Source organism: Schistocerca cancellata, chromosome 2 (assembly GCF_023864275.1).
Source record: "Schistocerca cancellata isolate TAMUIC-IGC-003103 chromosome 2, iqSchCanc2.1, whole genome shotgun sequence".
NCBI classification, from domain to species: domain Eukaryota; kingdom Metazoa; phylum Arthropoda; class Insecta; order Orthoptera; family Acrididae; genus Schistocerca; species Schistocerca cancellata.
The window spans coordinates 1043124910-1043147706 of record NC_064627.1 but is presented as its reverse complement, the minus strand read 5'-3'; the positions used below and the strand labels follow the sequence as shown (position 1 = coordinate 1043147706).

The following is a 22797-nucleotide window of genomic DNA, read 5'->3' as shown; positions in this document are numbered from 1 at the left end:
GACCTTTGGCAGTCTACTTCCAAGTGATCCTCTGACGACAGCAGTCGAGCCGTGCACGTCGATACTGTGGCGTGGGTGGAAGACGGGCAAGAGGTATCCATTCCGTGGTCGCGCTGCTAATAACCAGTTCGTAACAATTCGTATTGTCTGGGTTCACAAACCCTCTTACCTGCGCCGTGGTAGCTGTACGATCTGCCACTGGCTCCCTTACAATACGACGATGCTGGCGGGCGACTGCGATGCATGAACGTCCAGAACCTTGTCTACGGCTGTGAGAATGTTCACGTGAACGATACCAGCATCGTTGGGCAACTGATGCAGCACGTCCAAGTTGTGTGGCAGTTCTCCGAAAGGACCATCCCGCCACTCGAAGGCCATAATTTGACCCCTTTCAAACTTGCTCATTTGGCTGTAGGAAGCACGAGTGCGTCTCCATGGCATGTTTGCCTGCTTGTTTCACATATTTGCATCACACTTAGCCTTCTGGCTGTGAGCGTTCCATATTAAAGGATAGACGCTGATGGCCCTATAGTAACTGTGCCACTATACTATGTTGGCGGACGATGTTGCAACCATTATCAGTACATCTACTATATCCCAGGTGGTATATGTCGTCATCAGATAAAAATTTACATCGTCTATCCAAGCGTATTAATTTTTTCCGGCAATGTAGGTGTTAAATTTTTTGTTGGAGCACTTGCTTATGTAATTGTGCTATTATGAAAATTTATTTCACAATGGCGTTTCGTGAAACGTCATTATGAAATAAACTTTCATAATTCGACAACCACATAAATAACTGGTCCAAGAAAAAATTTAACATCTACTGTAGCGCCAACAACATCTAAGGAACAGATTTATACAATGGTGTGACAGCAACTGAGACGTCGATATCATATGGATATGAAGACCACCTGATACAGCCTAAAGATGGGAATCACACAAACATGGGCCTGGAGTAGTAAACACTGGAATCAAACACAGCAGCGTTTATAGTCTCAAGCCATAATATAATAATGCCCTTATATGACACATACGGCACAGAGGGCCCATATGAGCACACAAAATAATCAGTTTTCTTACTTATAATCGGATCTTCAGAAACTAAAATGGCAAGCATAAAAACGAAACCACAAACACGTAATTTGTAAATCATCTCTCTCCCACATGACAGAGGATACTTAAAGATATGGTGTATACCCTTGGTCTTGCATATTGAGCATGAAATGTGCGTAAGATGCTGTCTCATATTAAAAGGTCTGTTGTATGAACGTACACTTTCCGATCATAACTTTCCGGACAGAGTTGGTCACCAGACGCCTCGAGAGGCCGACTCACCGGTGTAACAGGATGCAGAGGCTATTGTGTTGTCAACAGAGAAGAGGTACCCGGAGAGTGGGTCAGTCCAAGGGACGTCAGTGACTTCGAACATCGACTATTTCTTGGATGTCACCTGAAGAATAAATCCATCAGGGACATTTCGAGCCATCCAAATCTGCCCGAGGCGATGTCGGTGATGTGACTGTCTAAAAAAATCGCATGAAACCGGTGGAAGGAATCACTTGTCAGTTCCAGAGTGCTGTCAGCAGCCCAGCTAGCTCAGTGACTGTACCTGCCTCATCAAGCTTTTCACAGTTAATACCAAGCGATCCTTGAGTTTATTTAAAGGGCGGCGCCACCAGCCACTGGATAACTGGAAACGAGTGATCTGGAGTGGTTAATCACGCTGTACCTTGTACCAGTCCGACGGAAGGCTTTCGTTTTGGCGAATTCTCGCAGAGCGTGAGCTGGCATCATTTACAGTGCCAACCGTGAATTACGGAGATGGTCGTGTTACGGTATTGGGGGTGTTTATCGAGCTAGGTTGTGGTATCCTTACGACAGTTACAAAAACGCTTAATGCGGAAGGATGTGAACGTAAATTATAGCATTGTGTATTGCGTGAAGTAGAGGAGCAGTTCAGGGATGATGATTGTTCTGTCAGCGTGACAATATAACCTGCAGCACCTGAGAGCAAATAGTTTGCATTCAGTAGCATTCCTGAAGTGGACTGGCCTGCCCCGAGCACCTACGTGGACCTAATGTAGATCAACTGAAGTACAGGATGGAAAATATTTACTTTTGTCTCGTTTTTTGCTTTCGCTACTATTAGTATCCTATTCTTCAGCTGACCTATATAGGTCAACTGAAGTACAAGATACAAATTTTACGTTTTTCGCTTTCGCTAGTACTAGTATACTGTTCTTCGGGTATATTAGTACTAGCGAAGGCGAAAATACCGACATTCGTAAAATTTGTGTATATGTCAGCTGCTGTACACCATACCAGTGTTAAGCATGTCGCTTTTTTTGATTTCGCTAGCACTAGTATCCTGTACTTCAGTTGACTTGTACAGGTCAAGTGAAGAATAGGATACTAGACTTTTCTACTGTCAGTAAAGTAATACGTAACATTTCGTTCGAAATGTGGATGTGTGTCATACATGTTCACGACTTGTTTTCTCTTTACTACAGTTGTTTGTTCCTCGACATCCGTCTGTGCTTTTAAAACTTTGCATTGCATCATATGTGGTAAGTTGTGAGGTCTCTGGTCAAAGCCGACCGGTTGTGTCCCGTTCTTCAGTATTCCCAAATCGAGAGAGTGAACAGGTCACACCATGAGTTCCGTTAAAAATCAACCACCCGTGCTGTATGAGGTCGAGCATTATCGCCCATCAGTACGAAGCCAGGGCCCAGAGTACCTCGCAACAACCCCCTATATGAGGTCCCAAGATCTCGTCACGTTACCTGACAAGGCAGTTAAACCCTGCCGATTCACCCGTACAATTTCGTGAAGAGGTGTTTGAGTGGTCAACGTAGTTCCTGCCAACGCCATTACGGATCCCCCTCGATATCTGTCTCTTTCCGCAACGTTTGGCTCCAGAAATCGTGTTCCACGCGTCCTCCAGATGCGAATCCGTCGAGAAACACTCTCCAGACCAAAACGGGACTCATCTTTGAAAGGAACATCGGCCCACCTTTCGACCGTCCAGGTGGCATCTTGACGGCTCCACTCTAGGCGTTCCTTTCTGTGAAGACACGCCAGAGGTTAAAGACAGCATGTCTCCAACAATAACGGGCGCTGATGACCGCACCGTTGAGGGTCCCACAAACCAAACATCATCCAACAATGAAGGCCACTCTGCTGAAGCCGTCTGTACACCGTTTGCCTCGCCACAACACGTCCAGGGGATGCTGCGAGGCCAGATGCCAGTTGCCGTGCAGTGCTAAGGCGGTACCGTCGTGTCCTTACAGCGAAACAACGGTCCACTCCCTCTGATGTCACACGTTGTCGGCCCTGTCCCGTTCTCCGGGATACAGTTTCGGTCTCTATAAACTGTCGCCTCATCCGAGAAACAACAGAACGATTCACAGTAAGCCATCGGGCCACATCAGTTTGCAACTGTCCGGCTTCCATTCTTCCTATGGTCCCCCACACCAGAGTCTGGTAGGCGTCTACTCTGTGCCATACAGCACCGTCTGTAACTGAGTACACATCGATTTTGGATGTGGGACTACCCTGCAAACACTACCTAGCTTGATAGGTGTCTTGACGTAATTGCGCCGGCCGCTGTGGCCGAACGCATCTAGGCGCTTCAGTCTGGAACCGCGCGACCGCTACGGTCGTAGGTTCGAATCCTGCCTGGGGCATGGATGTGTGTGATGTCCTTAGGTTAGTTAGGTTTAAGTAGTTCTAAGTTCTAAGGTACTGATGACCTCAAATATTAAGTCCCATAGTGCACAGAGCCATTTGAACCAGTTTTTGACGTCACTGCTGGCGTGGTTGTCCATTGATCTAAATGCCCTCTTCCGCACAGAATGCGATCGTAAGGACACCTGTTAACAGTCTGTATGATTATATCGTGAATTAGACACAGGACAGGAAAATACCAGTCTCTTGCTTTAATTTTGGACTCTAGTGTATATATTCAACACCGTGCTTTAAGCAAAACGGGGAGGATTTTTTAATCCTTTGCAAATCTCGGAAAATTTATTCCGTCCATTGCTTACTTAAAGGGGCGCGAGTCTTACAAGTATTCGGTATTGCTTTGCCTGACGAAACATTGCCTGTCAGAGGCTACATGAAATATTCGTGCGTAGAGTCCGTGCTGTAACTTGCTCGATAACTTACAGATTTCCGTTCGTCGGGACACCAAGGGCACCTACGCAAACAGCCAATGCCACAAACCGTTAAGCTCACAAACGCCGCCGCTAAACTGCCGCGCCGGCGAGCACGGCGAGACTATAATTCGCGCTTTCCGACCCTGTTTGTCGAGCCGCCTTAACCAACACCGCAACTCTTGCCCAGATTTTCAGCTCTCTCTCAGTCTTTCTTATTTTCCATATACTCATACTACTTTTGGTAGCGCAAGAAGGAAAAAAAAGAGTACGGTTTCACGTCTCGTCTACGTCGACGTCATTAGCGCTGGAGCACAATCGTGGTCTGGAGAAGGTCCATGATAACCAAGGATAACCCTAATCTGGAAGGCTCGAGGACGATTTTTTTCCTTCCATCACACTATCTCTTGCCTGGTACAGTCAGTTCCACAAGAAAGTATACGCCGTTATCCGTATGAAATAAAAGACACTATTATAAATATATGTTTACATGAAAATACATATTATTACTAATTGCACAATTACCTAATAGTTAATCCAATCGCCACCATTATCGATTATAGCTTGGTACCTTCTGGCATGGTTTTCATGAGATTTTCAGCATATTCTCTCGATAACGATCTCCATATTTTATATGACAGCTGCTTCAAACTGTGTACTGGCTTTCCTCTATGTTTCATCTTAATATACGACCAAACATCTCCGATCGGATTTGTATCCGGAGGCACTGCAGGCCAGTCCATCGTGGTCACCCCATAGTCTTTTGTTGCCACGCTGTACAGAGACGGCTGCTATGTTTCGGATCTTATCCTCTTGAAACACCCAGTTTGCCTCGTTCGAAGCAAATAGCTTGTTAACGAGCTTAGAATGCACTTTTGGTAAATATTACACATTTTTTCAGCGTTTAAATTGGCTGTAAATAAGTGCAAATAGCCACATCGCGCCCGTTATCATCCACGTGTTCAACCTCTAAATATCGTTTGAAATACTTCGCAACGAATGTTTTTGACTTAATGTGAATTTTAGCAGCAGCTCCATACGAAAGCTTTAGTCCCTTTGATTGATTTACGAGGAACACTGCCTCGCGACCCTTCATATATTTTGCACTCATTGTAAACTGAAACCGACAAAACAAAACATTCAACTCTCACACTGTTTAGCTGTACACTGTGCAAAAGCGCATTGATTGCAGATTCGAGACCACTACCAGAGATGTCAGTGACTACGATACGTTTATAATTATGGCGTACACTTTCTCGTAGAACTCACTGTCAGTATAAGCAAAAGCAGCTCATTACGTGGACGAAGGAGATATTCTTTCAAAAACATTTGTATGCGTAATTAAAAGATACACATTTTCATTCATCTTAAAGAAGGTTTCAAAACTCTCATTATTGCTATTTACGTTTTGTACGACGAGCATTTTAGACCAGAAGTAACACAATAATTTACAAACCCGGAATACTTGCCCACATAGCTGTGATTTGTTCAATATTTCATTGTTCGTTGCTAGCGACTGTGTCTGCTAAACTTCAATTAACATGATAACGAGAAACGTTATCACATACCATATAAAGGTGGTAAGTTGTTGTTCTAGTCGCTTCACTGCCACCAGCTGTCAATCACCAAATAAACTAGACATTATAATTTTTGACCAAATACTGGTTCACTGTTGTTTAAATTAACATTGTCGATGTAGACTTGTGCGTTCGTTCTGCTACTAAGAAGCGGATTGTTAAGAACACGTAAAAAGGATATCGTTACGACATATTTAGGTCGTCAGGGCGAATTTATACACTTGGTGAGAGTCTAATTTACTTTGATGTAAAATATTTGCGAAATGAATCTTGCACCTAGTATTGTAAGTAGCATAACCAAGTCTCAGAAGAATGACATATTTTATTAAATGGTTAATGTTCAATCTGGTAGTTGTTTGTCTTTCTTACAACTCTGCGGAGTAAAACAGTTTTCAGAAGTCGGGAAAGAGCAGGGTGTTACGACAGTGAAATGCAGTCTGAAATATCCGATTACGCATACTGCGTTTCGAGTAGCACCACCGCCTTCCCACACCAAGCTGCAGTGACGTGGCGAACTGTTAGTTTCCAGTCTATCACCGGTTATCTACCATTCATGGAAACACTAGTCTGAAAAGGAACTGAATTGTCATACTGGATCACGGGTAACGATCTTATCTACCTAGACCGCTCAGACTTTGATGAAAGTATTGTAGAACTTAACGTTGACAAGTGCCTTCCGAATTGAGGTGACCTATACATTTTCCTTTCAGCTCCTGTAATTCATAATTCGGTAATTTGTGGTAAGTTCCTATGGGACCAAACTGCTGAGGCCATTAATCCCTAAGCTTACACGCTATTTAATCTAACTCAAACTAAGGGCAACACACACACACACACACACACACACACACACACACACACACCCATGCCCGAGGGGAGGACTCGAACCTCCGGCGGGGGGAAGCCGCGCGAACCGTTACAACGCGCCGCAGACCGTGCTACTATTTATAATTCGCACTTTACCGGTCTCTTTATTCTGTATGATCCTACTGGACTTAAAATTATAAACAAACAACTGAATAAAAGGCCAAAGCAAAAAAGTATGTAGCTGTATTTTTACACACACTTTGGAAGCACTTTGTTCCACACTTCTTAATGCAATAGGAGCTCCTCCTTCCGTCTACCAGTTGCCAACTGCCGCAACGTGATGCGCTAAAATGTCGGTACCTTGAGTCTCACAGCGCTTCAAAAACAAACCATCGAACAGAAGGTAATTCCCATTATGGCATTTTAATCGGCATTTAAGACAGATCTTTCCACTGGGAGGAACGTCTAGCTGAATGTTCTTAGTACTTTACAAAAAGCTTAGCTACATTTTGTGCCGAAACACAACAATTCGTCACAAGTCAGAAATTGCTGCAAAAGCTGGGACAGCTACGTCGTTCGTTGCTGCTGGGAACTGAAAGTCATGGCGATCTATTTTATCCTTTAACAGACTCATTGCATTGTATGGAAGTTGTGTATTTTAGTGTCCATCGCAGGGTATCTTACTTGGACCTTATTTCTAAACGTATGTTCAGTATTTGTAATGGGAATTGTCACTTCTATAGGGGGAACAATTTTTAAGGCAATTTTCAAGCATCCGCATCTCTTGATTTTTGCTTGTTAACAGAATTAATCAGCGCGATAAACCAAAAATCGTACAGTTATTATGTCTTATTTACCAACGAAACTCTGTTGATTGCGACGCCTTCCTTTTGAAGAAGTCCTAGGATCTGAATAGTATTGAGCGTAGTATGAGATTTTCAGCGGTGTAACTCATTTTGACTTTTTAGTGAGTCTAGTCACTGACGTCATTTAGTGGAAGAATTTAAAAACTGAGGTCATAGATGATAGTACAAGGTTGTGGCTGTCATCCAGGAAGACAGTTGTGAAGTACCATACCTTGTAGACATTGAACGTGCTCTAATGCAGTTTGCCACGGAGCTGCAGAGGATGCAGGAAACTAGATGATAACGCCCCTGACATTTTCTGTGGAGGTTCTTTTTGCCTTCATTAGCTCTAGATTTTCAACGCTTGGCTCATATCTTCCAAGAAATTATGGGGTGGGTGAGAAGCGTAATGATTCGCAGATGCATGATTCCTGTATAATCAAATAATATGTACTACCTATGTAGTTGTAAAGAAAGGAGAGGAATAGCAGATGAAAATAGCATTTTATGAAAATGCCAGGAATTAATAGTTATAAAAATGTGTGTGTACCCGATATGATGGTCACTGTGAAAAGTTTTTTTTCTGTTATACAACGCGAATTTCATCTTAAATTGAAGGACTCGTGACTAAACGAAACTTGAGAAAAATCTCAATATGAAGTAATGACATATTGTTTATTGCTCTCACAAGACATCCGTGAACAGACAGAAGACTACCACATAAGAAGTAGTTTTGAATGGAACATACTTTCAGCAGTTGGTGACTTGGGAATCCCATGAGTGTAGAGTTCCTGAAACATCGATCTCCAAGAACTGTGTTGTTTGAAATTTTTCATGTTGAGCAATGGGAAGGAGCGATGTATTTCACTTGGTAGAAAAACTTTTTATAGCCAAGATCGTATAAATACTGCTTTATTTACGGAAGCGGGTTTCGACAGGCTTTGCTGTCATTTTCTGGTCTTCATTGTGAGTTGGAACCTCGTGCCAAGTTCTATTATTAGTTGGTAAAATGTGGCATATTATGCTAAGCTTTTCAGAAATAAAACATTAACAATCAAAAAGCACCTTATGCCCAGTGCCATGTCCGTATATGTGGTGCTCACAGATGATTCTCATGTCTTAAAAACACAATATACAATGAAATGTACAATCACAAATATCTGACAAACCTCTACATAATGTGCTACATTTTACCATCTAACAAGAGAACTTGGCTCGAAGTTCCAACTCACAATCAACAGCTTTTCTATGACAGCGTTGCCTAACGAATATTAAATAAGTATTTATGCGATGTTGGCTATAAATTTTTTTTACCAGTTATGTCATTTTTCAGCATTTTATTTATGTCAGTAAATAATGTTAGTCCGTACGAGCTGACTTACCTTGTTTGTAATGTCCACGTGAAGGGTGTCTGCGAACAGGAAGCGGGCGCTGTGGCGATCTGGGTTAGAACCTGTGGTGACACATGTCCTGTGTGATTGTCACTTTTCCGCTTGAGCAGAACACAACGTTTGTGTACTACGCACACACACTTTTCGACTGTCCGCAGGCTTTTACCGGCTGCGTCACACTTCCGCGCTACGCGTTTGCTGGTCGGTGGCTCGGGAGCGCGTAGTCCGTGTAACAGTGCTGTCAATCGTCACCTGTGGGTCTCGCCCGCTGCTGCGACGGCGCTGCTCCTACTCTGCGACCCACTTCCCGCAGGCAGGGAGTCTTTCTGTTTGCCGTCGCCTATTTGTTCACCGCAATTTTGCTGCCAAGTGAGCCGGATTCGGATGCGAAATGTAACGTGTAGGCGTTGGCGTAGGTAGTCACTTGTCGTAGATGAACTGTAGATTGGTAGGTGAGCGACTTCGTCTTTAGCACTTCTGCTGAGCCCAAAGTACTTAATTAGACTAGAGATTGACACGGGTGTCTCGGTTCGCTCTGAGGTGTCCCTCAGCTTTGGAAACTTGAATGAGTCTCCCTTAAAACTATCGTTGTTGGCCGTTGACTCTCATCACATGTAGTACCGGTCCATCTGTGCACAGTCACTGGCTAACCCAGGCGCTCTTAGAGGTTGTTGCTGTGGTTGAAGACTCGACACCTGTTGTTGACACTGTGACAGCGACTTCGACACTTGCTGTAGTCCAGAGTCTTGATGTCACACACTGCGTTGCTGGCACCTTGTGCTCTCCCTCTCGACTGGTAGCTGGCTGGACAGCGGCGGGGCGGGTGTCGAAGGCGCTCGGGGCAGCAGCGCTCTCCACGGCCTCCTTCCTGCGGCTGAGTGTGGACGGTGTGGTGCGTGGCGTGGTGGCGGCTGGAGCTCCGGCGGCGGACTGCGGGTCATCGCCCGGCTGAGGTAGCAGCGGCGGCCAGGTAGCGGCCGCGTCCCGTTGCCTGGAGGCCGACCGCCCCCACCACCTGCCACCGACCGCCAGCCGCCGAGTCGCACCTAGAGCCGCGCGCCACGCCCACCTTCCGTTTTCAATGGCACTCTGTGCGCCCGTACTGGTATCTGTTTTTATTCGTCATCGCCATCATCACCTTGTTCGCTTTACGACCACAGGCAGGACCTGCTTGGAACACAACCATCTTCCCTGGTCTTTCCACCGCCTTTTTGTTGCTGTTACATCCACAGGCCGCGGGGTGGCGGGGATGCGAGACGGGTGGGGAGGCGGTAATTGGGGGCCATCACCATTTCTCCACAAAAAGTGGTTGCTACGGAAGCAAAGGGAACTTCACAGCAAACATAAACATAGCCAAAGCCTTGCAGACAAACAAAAATTACACGAAGCGAAATGTAGTGTGAGGAGGGCTATGCGAGAGGCGTTCAGCGAATTCGAAAGTAAAGTTCTATGTACTGACTTGGCAGAAAATCCTAAAATTTTGGTCTTACGTCAACGCGGTAGGTGGATCAAAACAAAATGTCCAGACACTGTGTGATCAAAATGGAACTGAAACAGAGGATGACAGACTAAAGGCCGAAATACTAAATATATTTTTCCAAAGCTGTTTCACAGAGGAAGACTGCACTGTAGTTTCCTCTCTAGATTGTCGCACAGATGACAGAATGGTAGATATCGAAGCAGACGACAGAGGGATAGAGAAACAATTAAAATTGCTCAAAAGAGGAAAGCCCGCTGGACCTGATGGGATACCAGTTCGATTTTACGCAGAGTACGCGAAGGAACTTGCCTCCCTTCTTGCAGCGGTGTACCGTAGGTCTCTAGAAGAGCGTAGCAGTCCAAAAGATTGGAAAAGGGCCCAGGTCACCCCCGTTTTCAAGATGGGACGTCGAACAGATGTGCAGAACTATAGACCTATATCTCTAACGTCGATCAGTTGAATTTTGGAACACGTATTATGTTCGAATATAATGACTTTTCTGGAGACTAGAAATCTACTCTGTAGGAATCAGCATGGGTTTCGAAAAAGACGATCGTGTGAAACCCAGCTCGCGCTATTCGTCCACGAGACTCAGAGGGCCATAGACACGGGTTCACAGGTAGATGCCGTGTTTCTTGACTTCCGCAAGGCGTTCGATACAGTTCCCCACAGTCGTTTAATGAACAAAGTAAGAGCATATGGACTATCAGACTAATTGTGTGATTGGATTGAAGAGTTCCTAGATAACAGAACGAAGCATGTCATTCTCAATTGAGAGAAGTCTTCCGAAGTAAGAGTGATTTCAGGTGTGCCGCGAGGCAGTGTCGTACGACCGTCGCCATTCACAATATATATAAATGACCTTGTGGATAACATCGGGAGTTCACTGAGGCTTTTTGCGGATGATGCTGTAGTATGTCGAGAGGTTGTAACAATGAAAAATTGTACTGAAATGCAGAAGGATCTGCAACGAATTGACGCATGGTGCACGGAATGGCAATTGAATCTCAATGTAGACAAGGGCAATGTGCTGCGAATACATAGAAAGATCCTTTATCATTTAGCTACAATATAGCAGGTCAGCAACTGGAAGCAGTTAATTCCATTAACTATCTGGGAGTAGGCATTAGGAGTGATTTAAAATGGAATGATCATATAAAGTTGATCGTCGGTAAAGCAGATGCCACACTGAGATTCTCTGGAAGAATCCTAAGGAGATGCAATCCGAAAACAAAGGAAGTAGGTTACAGTAGACTTGTTCGCCCACTGCTTGAATACTACTCACCGGTGGGGGATCCATACCAGATAGTGTTGATAGAGGAGAAAGAGAAGATCGAACGGAGAGTATCGCGCTTCGTTACAGGATCATTTAGTAATCGCGAAAGCGTTACGGAGATAACAGCTAAACTCCAGTGGAAGACTCTGCAAGAGAGACGCTCAGTAGCTCGGTAAGGGCTTTTATTAAAGTTTCGAGAACATACCTTCACAGAGGAGTGAAGCAGTATATTGCTCCCTCCTACGTATATCTCACGAAGATTCCATGAGGATAAAATGAGAATGATTAGAGTCCACACAGAGGCATACCGACAATCTTTCTTTCCACCAACTATACGAGACTGGAATAGAAGGGAGAACTGATAGAGGTATTCAGGGTACCCTCCGCCACACACCGTCAGATGGCTTGTGGAGTATGGATGTAGATGTGGATGTAGAAGCGCATATTTCCTTACAAATGCAACTTTCCATTTTTCTCAGATAACTCTCGCAAACTAAAGTAACATGAATACTAAGAGTATCGAAAATGACAAGGAAGTTGTGCTGTGCCAGTGTGGATGACACGAATTTAGGAAGTGACCCACGGTTCGTTAAACAACCAATTCACTGTTGAAGACTATTATATCAAGCGAGCCACGTATTTACTGGGTCCGGTACCAATGCTAAAGGTTTAAGGGTTAATGTAACCGATAACACTTTAGAATCCAAACCAGGTTAGTATTTTTATACAGAACGACTTGCCCAGATTAACATCAGATAACGATATCAGTCATCATTATATTAGAACAAATAAGCCCTCGGTCACAAATATTAAGTCAAAATTGACCAAATTTCGGCGCTACTATGAGCGTCGTCTTCAGAATTAAACTAACTGTTCTAAAACATAATAGGTATGTGTGTTGTGGTTGTTGTTGTTGTTGTTGTCTTCAGTCCTGAGACTGGTTAGATTCAGCTCTCCATGCTACTCTATCCTGTGCAAGCTTCTTCATCTCCCAGTACCTACTGCAGCCAACATCCTTCTGAATCTGCTTAGTGTATTCATTTCTTGGCCTCCCTCTACGATTTTTACTCTCCACGCTGCCCTCCAATACTAAATTGGTGATCCCTTGATGCCTCAGAACATGTCCTACCAACCGGTCCCTTCTTCTCGCCAAGTTGTGCCACAAACTCCTCTTCTCCCCAATTCTATTCAATACCTCCTCATTAGTTACGTGATCTACCCATCTAATCTTCAGCATTCTTCTGTAGCACCACATTTCGAAAGCTTCTATTCTCTTTTTGTCCAAACTATTTATCGTCCATGGCTCAAATGGTTCAAATGGCTCTGAGCACTATGGGACTCAACTGCTGAGGTTATTAGTCCCCTAGAACTTAGAACTAGGTAAACCTAACTAACCTAAGGACATCACAAACATCCATGCCCGAGGCAGGATTCGAACCTGCGACCGTAGCGGTCTTGCGGTTCCAGACTGCAGCGCCTTTAACCGCACGGCCACTTCGGCCGGCTATCGTCCATGTTTCACTTCCATACATGGCTACACTCCATACAAATACTTTCAGATACAACTTCCTGACATTTAAAACTATATTCGATGTTAACAAATTTCTCTCCTTCAGAAACGCTTTCCTTGCCAGTCTACATTTTATACCCTCTCTACTTCGACCGTCATCAGTTACTTTGCTCCCCAAATAGCAAAACTCCTTTACTACTTTAAGTGTCTCATTTCCTAATCTAATTCCCTCAACATCACCCGACTTAATTCGACTACATTCCATTATCCTCGTTTTGCTTTTGTTGATGTTCATCTTATATCCTCCTTTCAAGACACTGTCCATTCCGTTCAACTCCTCTTCCAAGTCCTTTGCTGTCTCCGACAGAATTAGAATGTCATCGGCGAACCTCAAAGTTTTTATTTCTTCTCCATGGATTTTAATACCTACTCCGAACTTTTCTTTTGTTTCCTTTACTGCTTGCTCAATATACAGATTGAATAGCATCAGGGACAGGCTTCAACCTTGTCTCACTCCCTTCTCAACCACTGCTTCCCTTCCATACCCCTCGACTCATATAACGGCCATTTGGTTTCTGTAAAAATTGTAAATAGCCTTCCGCTCCCCGTATTTTACCCCTGCCACCTTTACGGTTTGAAAGAGTGTATTCCAGTCAACATTGTCAAAAGCTTTCTCTAAGTCTACAAATGCTAGAAACGTAGGTTTGCCTTTCTTTAATCTTTCTTCTAAGATAAGTCGTAGGGTCAGTATTGCCTCACGTGTTCCAACATTTCTACGGAATCCAAACTGATCTTCCCCGAGGTCGGCTTCTACCAGTTTTTCCATAGGTATATAAGACATTAATAAACTAATGTGTGTACTGACTGGAAAGAGATGGAGTACTTAAGTCACATTCTAAAAATCTAAGCCGGAAAGGGACGTCATGAAAAGTTGTAAATAAGATAAGATGGCGAGCCGCTAAAGGCTGCTCGTACCTAATTGAACACGGGTTGCAACAAAACTTTAGTTTATTAATGTCTTATATACCTATTATGTTTTAGAACAGTTAGTTTAATTCTGAAGACCACGCTCATAGTAGCGTCGAAACCTGGTCAATTTTGACTTAATATTTGTCATCGAGGGCTAATTTGTTCTAATTCTGACACGGTCGCTGAACCTTAGCAGCTGTGTTCAAAGTTTTATATCAATCATCGTTCATCAAGCCTTCATTCGCGTTTCACTAGACGTCATTGTGCATTATGTAGCTAGGCGTTACTACTTCCTCTCCAGTATACGACTGGTAGCTGGAGGTTACTCATTATCGACTAGTCAGGGGAAAACCGTTTATTGCTATTGTTTGGGATTATCGTGTATGGAATTACTGTACTCTTTTAAGGTACCACAAAGTAAACAACACTAGCAAGACCTACGGTTCAGTATGTCATGCCAATATTAATTAATCACAAAATGGTTCAAATGGCTCTGAGCACTATGGGACTTAACATCGGAGGTCATCAGTCTCCTAGACTAAGAACTACTTAAACCTAACTAACCTAAGGACATCACACACATCCGTGCCCGAGGCTTGATTCGAACCTCCTACCGTAGAAGCAGCGCGGTTCGGTACTGAAGCGCCTAAAACCGATCGGTCACAGCGGCCGGCTAATTAATCACATAGTGGCTTCCCGCAACCATTTCTTCTACGTTGGCAGCAAGTGGTCTTATAACTAATAAATTAGAATAATCTTCATTAATAAAGCTAAAATATAACTATTTTACTGAAAAAACACAGCTTAACACTCGACAATAGATTCGTATATCGCTCAAGCGAAGTTCAATCAAACATATATGTTTCTCTAAATCCATGCTAACAAGTTCTATTCCACCAAGATTTCAACAGTCAGGTATCAGTGGACCTTACAACCCCGTTTGATATTATTTACGCAAAGTTCTTAAAAAATTTTACACCGCAAAATGCTTGTACAAATTTCATTCTTTTGTCTATTTACGTTTAATCAAAGAACATTACTAACAATCGTCATCGATATTACACCGTTTATCAAAATAATATCAATATCTACACTATGTAATCAAAAGTATCCGAACACCTGGCTGAAAATGACTTACAAGTTCGTGGCGCCCTCCATCGGTAATGCTGGAATTCAGTATGGTGTTGGCCCACCCTTAGCCTTGATGACAGCTTCCGCTCTCGCAGGCATACGTTCAATCAGGTGGTGGAAGGTTTCTTGGGGAATAGCAGGCCGTTCTTCACGGGGTGGTGCACTGAGGATAGGTATCGATGTCGGTCGATGAGGGTTGGTACGAAGTCGGCGTTCCAAAACATCCCAAAGATGTTTTATAGGATTCCAGTCAGGACTCTGTGCGGGCCAGTAAATTGCAGGGATGTTATTGAGTGCCAAGCAAAACAACAAGGGCTGCAAGCCCCCTCCATGAAAACCACAACCACCCCTTAACACAACCGCCTCCAAGTTTTATTGTTGACACTAGTCACGCTGGCACATGACGTTCACCGGGCATTCGCCATACTCGCACCCTGCCATCGGATCGCCACATTGTGTACCGTGATTCGTCACTCCACGCAACGTTTTTCCACTGTTCAATCGTCCAATGTTCACGCTCCTTACACCAAGCGAGGCGTCGTTTGGCATTTACTATCGTGATGTGTGGCTTTTGAGCAGCCGCCCGACCACGAAATCCAAGTTCTCTCACGCCCCGCCTGTCATAGTACTTGCAGTGGATGCTGATGCAGTTTGGAATTCCTGTGTGATGGTCTGGATAGATGTCTGCCTGTTACACATTACGACCCTCTTCAACTGTCGGCGGTCTCTGTCAGTCAACAGACGAGGTCGGCCTGTACGCTTTTGTGTTGTATGTGTCCCTTCGCGTTTCCACTTCACATCGGAAGCAGTGGACGTAGGGATGTTTAGGAGTGTGGGAATCTTGCGTACAGACGTACGACACAAGTGACACCCAACCACCTGACCACGTTCGAAGTCCGTGAGTTCCGCGGAGCGCCCCATTCTGCTTTCTCACGATTTCTAATGACTACTGAGGTCGCTGATATGGAGAGCTTGGCAGTAGGTGGCAGTACAATGCACCTAATATGAAAAACGTATGTTTTGCGATGTGTCCGGATACTTTTGATCACATAGTCTATATATGCCAATGTTTACAATCGTATGACGCTTCTCATTAATGAAGTAACGTTTATCTAACGCCTTTTCTATTGCAAAACGTATGTCCATAGTTATTCTTCTCCGATAGGACGATCATTCACCGATGCTAATAATACGTATTGTACTTCCTCTCAAAATCAGGAATTGTAAATTGTGCGACTCTCCCTCTTTTTTTTCATTACTTTAACTTGCTTCTCTACCGAAGTCACACAAAGTTCATGAATACTAATTTGTGACCGTTGTCTTAACATCCTCACTTTTCATTCTAGCTACAGCTTCTTTATTTATGCATAAAACACTTTAGCACTCTCTTTACTTCTACTTTCTCTGATAGTAACACTTTGGACGCTCCGGAATGAAATTTTCACACTTCAGCGGCGTGTGTGCTGATGTGAAACTTCCTGGCTGATTAAAACTGTGTGCCGGACCGAGACTTGAACTCGGGACCTTTGCCTTTCACAGACGATGATGCTGTCAAAGGCAATGTGACCATTGGCAACGGTTAGCCTGTTTGCCCTTACAAGTGAAATGGAAGTTAAGCTGGTTAACGTCATAATATAAATGCAGGAAATAGGGTTCGGTCCTAACATTGGGCGAATAATCTACTAAACATTCTAGTATAGTGGAATCAGTGTATAAGGAAAAACAGAAGTGAAAGAAACTACTATTATTACTACTTCTACTGTCCCCCAGGTGACATATGCTGCCATCACATCAAAATCATGTCATCTTTCCAGATGTACTATTTTTTTATGACGGTTTATATGCAATGTTAACAAATTTCTTTTTTTCAGAAACGCTTTTCTTGCCATTGTCACTGTACATTTTATATGCTCTCTACTTCAACCACCATAATTTATTTTGCTGCTCAAATAGCAAAACTCATCTAATTCTTCGTCCCGTTTCCTAATCGAATTCGCTTATCATCACCTGCTTTAATTCTACTACATTATATTATCCTTGTTTTGCTTTTGTTGATATTCATGTTATATCATCATTTGAAAACATTGTCCATTCCGGTCAACTGCTCATCCAAGTCCTTTGCTGTCTCTGACAGAATTACGTCCACTCTGAACTTTAATTCCTATCTACTGCTTGTGGAATCTACAGAGTGGATACAATCGGTGACAGGCTGCAACCCTGTCTCATTCCCTTCTCAACCACTGCTTCCTTTTCATATCCCCTCTATTCTTATTACTGCTGTCTGTTTTCTATACAAGTGGTAAATAGCCTTTCAAAAATGGTTCAAATGGCTCTAAGCATTATCGGTCTTAATATCTGAGGTCATCAGTCCCCTACACTTAGAACTACTTAAACCTAACTAACCTAAGGACATCACACCATCCATGCCCGAAGCAGGATTCGAACCTACGAGCGTAGCAGCAGCGCGGTTCCGGACTGAAGCGCCTAGAACCGCTCGGCCACAGTGGCCGGCAAATAGACTTTCGGTCCCCCATTTTACCCACGGCACTATAAGAATTTCAAAGATAGTATTCCAGTCAGCTGTCAAACGTTTTCTCAAGGTTTTGCTTTCCTTAACCTATCTTTTAAGATAAGTCGTAGGGGTCAGTATTACCTCGCAAGTGCTCACATTTCTCTGGAATCGAAACTATTCTTCCCCAAGATCGGCTTCTAAAAGTTTTTCCGTTTTTCTGTAATTCATTCGCCTTAGTATCTCGCAGCCATGCCTTATTAAACTGATAGTTCGGTTATATTCCACCTGTCAGCACCTGCTTTCTTTTTATTTGAATTATTAGATTCTTGTTGAAGTCTGGGGGGTATTTCGTTTCTTCATATATCTTGCACGCAAGGTGTAAGCTTTTGGCACGGATGGCTTTCCCAAGGCCATCAGTAGTTCTGAGGGAATGGCGTGTACTCCCACGGCCTTGTTTCAGCTTAGGTCTTTCATTACTGTGTCAAATTCTTCTCGCAGTGTCATTAGATATTTGTATTTGAATCACCTAAGACTTACATCGCAAATATTGTGGAAATGGAAGTGCTATTGACGCGCTGTTTTCAAAGAATGGTCATGAGCTTTTATTGTTAGCCAATCAACAGATTGTAATAATAGCTAGAAAGTGCATTTTTTGTGTAAACATAGACCTTTTTTTAAAATGGATCAATGCTTATTGACATTAACAGACTAAAAGTAGAATAGGTTAGAATTTCAGTGGTTTTTGTTGCAGGATTCTAGTGCGAGAGATAGTTTTTTGAAAAGTTCCCACTCCGACTCTTGTACATTACCTGTGGTAGCACACACTAAAGAACAACACACGTGCATGCAATAGTTACGTGGATTCTGACCAGTAACGAGACAACTGACCATCACAGGTTGCGTTCAAAATGACCACCGCTAGCGGCAACACACGTTTCCAGTTAGTATGAAACGACTGCTGCACACATGCTAGCATTTCAGCGGAGCTGCCCGACCAGCCTGCAATAATACGTCGTGGCATATCATCGGCTGTGGTTGGTATGTGCTTTTAGACAGCGCCTTCCTGCTTTCCCCACAGAAAAATGTTTATAGGCGTCAAATCCAGGGAACTGGTCGGTGAAGCTACACGTCCTCTGCATCCAGTCCAACGATTTGGAAACGATTCGTGATGACATGCTGTACTACTTCGTGAACTATCGGCTGGACAGACATCATGCTGGTACAGCAGATTCCTCATAGTCCGCAGAGGAATGGCTTTTAGCGTCCTTGGAAGTTAGTCTGTTAGGAGGCTGCGATAGTTGTGCTCGTTCAGTGTTCTTTCTATGAAAAACCGGCCCTATGAGCTGATGGTTCACTGGCCCACACCACACGCTTACGCTCCATGGACTGTGACGTTCCACGTGATGAAGCCAGCGGGGATTGGCAGTAGACAAGTAGTGCATGTTTCGGCAGTTTACATGGCCATGATTGGTAAATTTGGCTTCATCAATCTGGAGTGACCTAAATAAAAATGGCTCTGAGCACTATGGGACTTAACATCTACGGTCATCAGACCCCTATAACTTAGAACTACTTAAACCTAACTAACCTAAAGACATCACACAACGCCCAGTCATCACGAGGGAAAGAAAATCCCTGACCCCGCCCGGAATCGAACCCGGGAACCCGGTCGCGGTAAGTGAGAACGCTACCGCACGACCACGAGCTCCGGACTCTGGAGTGACCTATCTTAATGCCCATACACCGGAGTTGACACGATACTTTGATAGTTTCGAAGCAGCTCTTGTTGGAGAGAGTCGTGATAGGGACGGAACCTATGTCGATGGATAATGCGTGGGACGCTTGCCTGACCCATGCCACATCCTCGTGCGATTGTGCAGGAACTAATCTGCGGGTCAAGTGCAACAGCAACTAGAACATTAATTTCCCTCTCTTCTGTCGTCACTGGTTTCCTTCTGTTACGTTGTCTAGGAGTTACGCTACCACTTTCACGTAACTGGTTGAAGAGGTTGACAAATAACTGTCTGTTGAGATATCTTGCCGGGTACATCGCACGAGAACGAACTGCATTATTCGTACACTCTCCATACACCATGACGATGTCGGCTTTTTCTGCATTGGTAGATCCCATCGTCCACTCAGGACCTATTGCTTGGACTGTCACACATGAACTGACTAGCAAGTCACAGTGCACTCAAGGAACACATAAGCACACCATAAGCAAACATAACACCATCGTGCGTAGCAACTACGCGGTTTGAATGGCACAAACAAGGGTCGGTGTGGAAAACTTTAAAAATACGGTATCTCGTAAACAACTCGCACTAGAATGTTGCATCAATTGACGTTCTAATTTACGCTGCTTTTAGTTTGTTAATGTCAAGAAGGATTGTTCCATTTTAAAAACTGAATGTTTTCTAAACTGTATGTTTTATAAATATTTTTACGGTCAGTTGATTGGCTAACAATACGGGCCCCTGATAACTAATCCATTCACTGAAACCCGCACATCACTAGCACTTTCCATTTCCGCAATTTCACTTAAAGGTTGCATTAACATTTTAGGTGATACGCCTTGTACAAAGCCTGTCACTATAATATAAGTACTTTATTGACGCTGGTATTTGATTCATATCTTCAGCATAACGTCAAGGATTGTAATTCAGGTAAAATAATTAGTTTCGAACGTGTTCGTCCGTAAATCTGAGAAGTAAATATATATGAATACTAATATCTAATGCTTCTGCGAGAAGAATTTGGAAGACTACTGAAAGAACTAAGTCGAAAAAAGGCCGTGGGAGTTTCCTCAGAACTACTGCTAGCCTTGGGAGAGACAGGCGTAACAAAATTCGTACATCTGGTGTCAAAGACAGGTTTCTGCAGAATACAAAGAATTGGTGTATAATACATTTGGTACATTACATTCATCCTTCTTTTTTCCATATAATTCCTCTCACACTCCTAATAAACCTCTCAGCTTACCTCACGTGTTCACTTCTGTCCCGGTCTTCAGTTTTCTTGTACTATACTCCCCTTGTACTTGAAGCTGCTTTATTTAAGTCTCAAAAAGACACAGTGGTCGAGAGTTCAAATACTGTAACATGTCATTTCCGCACCTGTTGTACATCATCGTTATTACTTTGCAGTTCATATTAAAACGTTTGGTGTAGGATTCATAGAAGCACTTTGACTATTACTCGATCGGGAATAATGAACACCTAATCTACCTGCGCGGGCGCTAATTTCTCTTATCTTACTGCGATGCTCATTTTTTCCTGTGTAGGTGGGTGTCAACAAAATGAAGTTGGTGATTGAAACTTCGTGAGAAGATCTCACCATAGCAAGAAACGCTTTCGTTTTAATCATTAGCACAAATTCACGTCACATTTGCAAATCACTACTGCCATTCTTTTCAATTTCTTGTGGGCGTTTCCATCATAGCGTTGTTTACCAGCGTTTCCCAGCGTCGCGAGGACTGTTGCGAGAGTTGCGTGACCATTTAGCAGAGAAAGTGCTGCCTGAACGCCAGAAGAGACAACTGCTAGAGGCAATGTAGACAACGAGCTAGCCAGCTAAAAAAGGTGTCCGCTCAAAAGAGAGCGCCTTGCATAATACATGCTATATACGTCACGTTTCACCCAGAACAGAGGAAAGGAGGCGACCCACAACTTTCTGAGAGAGCAGCGCCAGAGTCACGCGGCCTTACGAGGACTCATGGCAGCCGCGAGTCACGCTCTCTGCACGTGTAGCACACGTGCTGCTCAACGGAGAGAAGGGGTGCGCTTGCGCTCCACATCCCTAATCCCTGTTGCCTGGCAGATAAAATCGTGAATGCCGACCGCAACGCCACGGCGAACACTTATAATTGGCGCAGCATCCTCAGTCTGGTTGTTCTCACGCCTCGCTGTACTTTATGGCGCTGTTCTCCGTGTAGCGGCCTTCACTGTCACAGTGATGCGCGGTATATATTTTCCTTACTGTCTTCACGAAGCTTTCCAGCAACGTTTGTCCGATGTGGAATGTAACATTCATTCTGGTAAGCAAGGATTGTCATATACAGTTCCTATATATGACCAGCTAGACCAAGACATGCCGTAATTCCACGTCTAATCTGCAAACCTTTGTGAAGTGCATGGCGGAGGGTACTTACCATTATAGCAGTTATTAAGATGTCCATGTATGGAGTGTGGGATCCTTGCATGTATTCCAATCTCTGTCTCTCCTACAGTTTTACCCACTACAGCTCCCTCTATTACTACGGAAGCTATTCACTGATATCGTAACACAAGTCCAGCCATCGTGTCCTTTCATCTTAAAGAGTGTTTTTCATACGTTCCATTGATCGCAGATTCTGCGGAGAACTCCCTCGTTTCTTACCTCATCTAGTCCACGTAATATTCAACATCCTTTTATAGCAACATACTTGAAACGCATCGATCCTCTTCTTTTACAGTTTTCCCACAGTCCATCATTCGATTACCATACAGTGTTTTTATCTAAATGTAAATTCTCAGCCGCGCGGGATTAGCCGAGCGATCTAAGGCGCTGCAGTCATGGACTGTGCGGCTGATCCCGGCGGAGGTTCGAGTCCTCCCTCGGGCATGGGTGTGTGTGTTTGTCCTTAGGATAATTTAGTTTAAGTAGTGTGTAAGCTTAGGGACTGATGACCTCATCAGTTAAGTCCCATTAGATATCACACACATTTGAACATTTTTGTAAATTCTCAGAAATTTCTTCCTCAAATTAACACCAATGTTTGAGACTAGCAGACTTCTATTGGCCAGGAATGCCCCCTTTTACTGTGATAATCCGCTTTTTATACCTTCCTTGCTTCGTCCTTCTTCTGTTACTTTCCTTTCCTTCCAAGGTAAGCAGAAACTGCTTCGTCTACTTGGCGACCCAAGTTTTGACAAGTTTATCGGTAATCACATTTCTGCTATTCCTCATCGCTTTCGCTTTTTCTCAGTCCATATACTCATTAGCCTGGTCATTCCGCTCAGCACGTCCTGTAATACTCCTTCACTTTGCTTGAAGATAGCAATGTCGTCAGCAAACCTTAAAATTTATATTTAACCTTGAATTCTAATCTCACTCCTCCATCTTTCTTTTATTTCCGTCGAACCTTCTTCGATGTACAGATCG

General features: G+C 43.7%; 2 protein-coding genes across 2 annotated transcripts in view; one reads left to right on the top strand and one right to left on the bottom strand.

Annotated features, from left to right (window-relative positions):
- LOC126163023 (TLR4 interactor with leucine rich repeats) overlaps positions 1–9586 on the bottom strand; it is a 318353-nt gene extending 308767 nt beyond the window's left edge. The window contains exon 1 of the mRNA XM_049919893.1: positions 8769–9586. The gene's annotated coding sequence lies outside the window, so the exon portion shown is untranslated. The remainder of the gene's footprint in view (positions 1–8768) is intronic.
- Positions 1–22797, top strand: part of LOC126163022 (rab3 GTPase-activating protein catalytic subunit) — a 477254-nt gene that overhangs the window by 386395 nt on the left and 68062 nt on the right. The gene's annotated exons all lie outside the window — the stretch shown is intronic.